A 6312-nucleotide genomic window follows, 5' to 3' on the forward strand; every position below is an offset into this window, starting at 1 on the left:
AAAGAACTCCGGAGCGCTATGAATTGCGTGCGGTCTATCGGGTGTACTCTGGTGAAGAGGAGTTCCCCCTTCCCAGTCTCCAGGTTATTTATGTACATTGTAGACACCAGTCATGATCCTTGTCATGATCGGGAAATAACGGAAAAATCCGTCGACAATTCAGTGTGTAAATAATAGCCTAACAATTAGTATGAAAAAAGTCGATAGATTAAGGATTAAGGCAAGAAAAATAAATTGTTACTATTGAAAGAAAAATTCTTTTATTTTCAAGGTTTGAAACTTTTTGAAATGCCAGCTTTTTAACATGCAGAGTAGAAATACATGTACTGTGTAAACATCTTACGCAACGGAGTCATGTAAATGTACGGAAAATAGAAGTAACAGTTACTGTGTCTAGACAAGGAATAAACGGGTCATCCATAGTCAAAAGAGAGTCTTCAAGAATTTATCATTGCAGGATGGCGATTCATTTCTAGAGTTGAAGAAGGGATTGTAAAATGAAATATGATATCCCTAATTAATTGAAAAAGCAATTCTATAAAAATTATATGGAGGGGATAAATAAACAGCTTTGTTCCTGCAGAAAAGCTACTACTTTCATAAGAACGGATACACAGACGGCTGCAATAAGCAAGGAATATTTGTATTTCTATCCAAGAGTATATCTAAGTCCTACCAAATAATTATTTGTGAATTTTGTTTTTTTTAATAGACATAAGAATAAAATAAGTTAAAAATTCACCTTTAAACATATATTTGTCTTGTTACATATATAAAACGTATCACATTGTAACAATGACTATAGATTTTGCGAAAACCCATGTGAGCTTAAAAAGTGCACGGAGCTGTTTACCCGAACTTTCTTGCGAAAATGCGAGCATAACTTAAGAATGTTCTGTTTAAAATTAGTTTAGGGAAAAAAGATGATTTAACTATGTGTAAAACAGAAGCGTTTTGAGATCAGTTTAAAATGAGATTTTGCTATTTATTTATACCTTGATTTAGCTATTTAATCGCATACTTTTCTCTCAAATGTGTAGTTTTTTAAAACATGGATAAAAGTCACACTATGGTGACAAGGTATACATTTTCAGCTTTGAACTGTTCTGAAAACAGTGCATGAAAAAAAAAATGTTTTTCAAATATTGTGTCTTCCTCCAAGCATTTGCGATCATGTTTTTTGTTTTATATATATATATAGGGCTATATATCTTGGGTAATCTCTCTCTCTCCCTTCTCTTTCTGACATATACTTGGGCCAAAAATTAAAAAGAAGTTATAAATTGATTAACTTTTTAGGAATTTACACTGTAGTTCATGTTGCAGCTAGAATGATATTCCTTCCTGAAAAACATGTTTAATCACAATCTTAACTTTGATCTAAATTTAATCACAAAAGGACACAAACAAAAGTAAAACACTGATGTCAAACTTCATCACACAGTGTAGATTCAATTTTGTCCTAATCTGACCTCTAGGGGTAGGGTGGGGCCACAAAAGGGACCAAAGTTTAATTAACATGGAAACGTATAGGAAAAATCTTCAAAAACCTTCCCAAGAACCATTGGGCAAGAAAAATTGAAAATAAAATATGTGAAAGCGTAGAATCAAATTTTTCTTTCAAAGCTCTACTCCTCCTACAGTTTTGACCTGATTTCATTAAGACTTAAAGCACATGTTAACTATACTAAGATACAAAGAATAATTCTTTGTATAGACTTTTTGATTTCCTTGAACCGTGTTGCCATGGTTATACGAAATCAATATTTTGTGAAATTCATATTCCTCCTTCAATTTTGGTTCATTAATAAGAATTGATTCAGAATTAGCCTATAATAATGTATATTATTCAGTGTTTATCGGTTTTTAATTTAACAAACGATGTAGCCATGATTACTAAAAGTAGAAATTTCTATGAAATCTATTCAAAATGCTACTCCTCTCACAGTTTTGTTCCGATTTCAATAAGACTTGGTACACAAGTACAACATACTAAGATACTTAATTTTATTCATTAGATTTGGATCTCAGTGAACAGTATTGCCATGGTTACTTGAAAAGAGTACTGTAAACCAACTTTTATTCACGAGCCAGAAATATTCGCGAGTTTCGCGAGCTTCTTTTACTCGCGAATATTTCTCGTCGCGAACCAATTATTCACCTTTGTATTTATGTAGCATGCTGCATTCATCACGAAAATAAGTTGTCGCAGATGACTTTGAAACTAAAGAATGGCGAGTAAAAAATGCCGGGAATAAAAGTTGGTTTACAGTATTTTGAAATTTTTCAAAACGTTTCTCCTTCTACAGTTTTGATCTGATTTTAATGCCACTTGTAGTAGAAGTTGACTTTATTAAGATACTGGATAAAACTATACAACAGTTTTGAATTTTGACAAACTGTGTTCTCATAGCTACTTGAAATACAAATTTCTTAGAAATTCTTTCAAAATGCTTTTCCTCAAATAGTTTAGTCTCATTTTATTAAGTCTTGGTGTTGAAGTAGACTGTACCAAGATGCTTAATTTCAGGTATTGTTTTTGATTTCAATAACATTATGTTAACGTTGCCATGCTTATTCAATTAGAAATTTCTTTAAAATGCTTTCAAAACACTACTCACAAAGATACATCTTTATTATAAGTACACACCAGAGGACTAGGGCTAGGATGGTACAACTTCTTATATATCGATTTGTTTAATGATATTTGTGTCACGCTACGAGACATATCAGGGTATTCTGAATTAGTTATAAAAAAATTTGTATGAAAAAGAATAAAATATTTCTTCACAGTTAAGAATAATTTATTCATAGAAGGATTTATCTGTTGTAAAACAAAATTATTTAACAAAAGTGGTGTTAATTGTCATGCATTTCATATTTGAATTTATACTAAAAGTATTTTTTGTATCATAAAATTAATTTTTGGCATAATTCTCTTATTCTGTTAGCTTTCAAATACATTATTTACAGTGGTTACATGTAATTATCAAAAGATGGCAAAGAGGAATAACTTCTCTCAGTAGAATACAAATTAATAGAGCCCAAGCCAGGACCAGAACACTTGACCAAATGGTCCTGATGTTCAAAAATCGTGTGAAAATATCCTTGCTAATTAAAACTTTCATTCCGTTTGCATGCGATATGCCAAGGAGCAGAGAAGATTTTCAAAGAAATAATGCATTTTTCACTACATATTCAACACAGCCCTACCCTAACACTAAATCCCATGTCACACGGTCATGACATTCACAAATTTGGTAGAGGTAACTATGCACCTAGTTGAAGATTTTCAAAGAATTAACACATTTTCACTATATCATCAATAACCCACCTCCCCCCCCCCCCCCCCCCGAGACACCAAAATCTGGGACCACTAGTTTGAAAAATTTTGTAAGAAACACAATTGTTCATCATAACCATGCACTTTGTTTATCTGCTCAACACTAGGAGCAGACAGGATGATTTAACAGAATTAATGCATTTTCACTATATTATCAATAGAGCCCCACCCTTCCACCAAAACATCTGACCTAGGGGCCATGAAACTCACAATTCTGGAAGTAGCACTCTTGTTCAGTATAACTATACACTTAGTTTCTTTGCTTTTTAATCAGGGGCAGAAAAAGAATATTTTCAAAGAAATTATGCTTTTTCAGTACATAATCAATAGCCCCCCTCCCCAACCCTTGGCCATTGGGCGGTGTCGGCCTGAAAGGTACTGAGAGAAAGACGGGAGAGGCTTCCCGCATGAATTTCACAATTTTGGAAAAGGCATCATTGCTTATTATAACCATGCAGTTAGTTTGTTTAAATAATACCCAGGAGCAGAGAATTTAAGAAGATTTTCAAAAAATAAATGTATTTTCACTATATAATCAATAGAGCCCCGCCCTAACACCAGAACCCCTGACCCAGGGGACATGAAATTCACAATTTTGAAAAAGACAACAATGCTAATCATAACCATGCACTTAGTATGCTTAAATAATACCCAGTAGAAGAGAAGAAGATTTTCAAAGAAATAATGCACTTTCACTATATGATCTATATAGTCCCGCCCTAGCACCAGAACCCCTGACCCTGGGGCAATGAATCTCACTATTTTGGTAGAAGGCTCAATGCTTATTTAATACAACCATGCAAACAGTTTGACTGCTTGATGTCCAGGAGTAAAGAAATTTTTTTTAAAGATTGCATCAATTTTGGAGGTTTTAGCCCCACCCCTCAGGCCCCAGGGGGGCAGGGACCATGAAATTCACAATTTTTGTTTCCCTTCACCCATAGATGCTATATGTCAAAATTGATTGAAATTGGTTTAGCGGTTCTAGGTAAGAAGTTGAAAATGTTCAAAAGTTGACGCACAACGCACAACGGACGACGCAGGTGACCTAAAAATAAACATAATTATGAGTGCATGTCATTTTTGTATTGATTGAGATTTTTATTTAAGCACTGGCGGATTTAAGGGGGGGCGTGGGGGGCGCACGCCCCCCCCCCCCTAAAATTTTCAAAGTATGATATGACTAATATCAATAATGCCATACTTTGGTATATAACAAACCGATACCGCTATTTTTGTGCCTGGTTTTACTCTTAAAATACACGAAAACCCAGGAGCTTCCGGGGGCTTCGCCCCCTGGGCCCCCTCTATTCAAAGTACGATATGACTAGTATTAATAATGCCAAACTTTGGTACATATAAACTAACCAATACCCCTATTATTGTGCCTGGTTTTACTCTTAAAATACACGAAAACCCAGGAGCTTCCGGGGGCTTCGCCCCCTGGGCCCCCACCAGGGGGCCTTAAGGCGGCCCCCAGACCCCCTGCCTGAACAAAGTTATCCACGCCCCCCTAATCACAAATCCTGTATCCGCCCATGTTAAATGGACACGATTGTTGATCTTGAACGAGGAAGTACCAAGAAATGCAAAAGTCAACAACCAGAAACTTCACTGAAGAAAAAGAAAACGAAAGTAGACTTATAGTACAGGTAAGTGCATGTAAATAGACAAACAAAAGGGGCGTGACCATTTACTGATACTTGAAATGATATAATTTTTTCCATGTGTAGATAAGATGTACTGTAAATATTTAAGTTTTGCAAGTTTCCGTTACCAACAATACTGCAAGATCCTACAAAATAATCCAATAGGCTGTTAGGTAAAAAGAATAGTTGTCCAAAAGATTTGGTCCAAAGGCAAAGTTTAATTTAGTTTATAGTTAATTTGTAAATTAACTAGTAAGAAATACAGGTATACATATAGAAAAAAGAATCTCATCTAGATTAGTGGCATTTGGGAAAATTACAACTGATGTGCATCTGGAGGCATTTAAATATTAAGCGGATGTAGTTAAATATTATACAATAATGAACTCTTTAGGTTATTTATAAGACCTAGGCAAAGCCGAGGTCAATATTATAATTTTTCTGGTGATTATCGAACCGTATCAATCAATTAAAATCAAATAAAAAATATTGTTTTGTTTTATAGGCAGGTATTGAATAAATAAGACATTGAAGGCTACGTGACGTTAACAAATTAACAAATTCTGTACTAGAAAGATTAAAAATGTCAAGATTACGATTTAAAACTTCCCTATTTTCCTTTCGTAGTTTATAAGACATCATTTCCCGTTGAAATATTTAGATAATAATCCGATGATAGGCTAGGTTTTAATGTATATTGAATATACATGTAATTATCTCTGCAATAACTAGATAATTGCTATTGTTACACATATGACTATACGTCTAGAATACAATTTAGTTACATTATTAATGTTTCTAAAAATTATGAAAAATTACATATTGCGTTACATGCACAGGAAATGAGTCGTAAAAAGGGCAAAACTGTGATAAAACTACAATTGAAGTAACATCGTAAATTTTCCTATCAAGTCAATCAGGAAAAAGTGTTCAAGTGAAATAGAACAAACAAACAAACATTATTTGTAATATCTGAGTTCATTTTTATTCCGAAATGGTAAATGTCAAACTCAGGATTTGAAATGGATTATACGAAATCTTAAGAAATGTCTCGTGTATTAGACAAAGACATGGAAACATTTTCAACAGTATCCCAACAAATAAATCAAGCAAAAACTAGAGTTGATGATACCCCTGCTCCCATATGAGTGTAATGACAAAGTTTTGCAATGGACAACCCTTAATATTTTTCCAGGCAGAACATAAATAGGAGGGGACAATGGCTCTGTGTAATAAAGATTATGATAAAGTCTTATTTTATTCATTGGTATAAGAGGAATTGGGGATAAGAGAAGGGTGTACCCAATTTTGCTGAGGGAT

Source organism: Saccostrea echinata, unplaced genomic scaffold (genome assembly GCF_033153115.1).
Source record: "Saccostrea echinata isolate AGI-Se365-2 ecotype Australia unplaced genomic scaffold, CSIRO_AGI_Sech_v1 ptg000009l, whole genome shotgun sequence".
Taxonomy (NCBI): domain Eukaryota; kingdom Metazoa; phylum Mollusca; class Bivalvia; order Ostreida; family Ostreidae; genus Saccostrea; species Saccostrea echinata.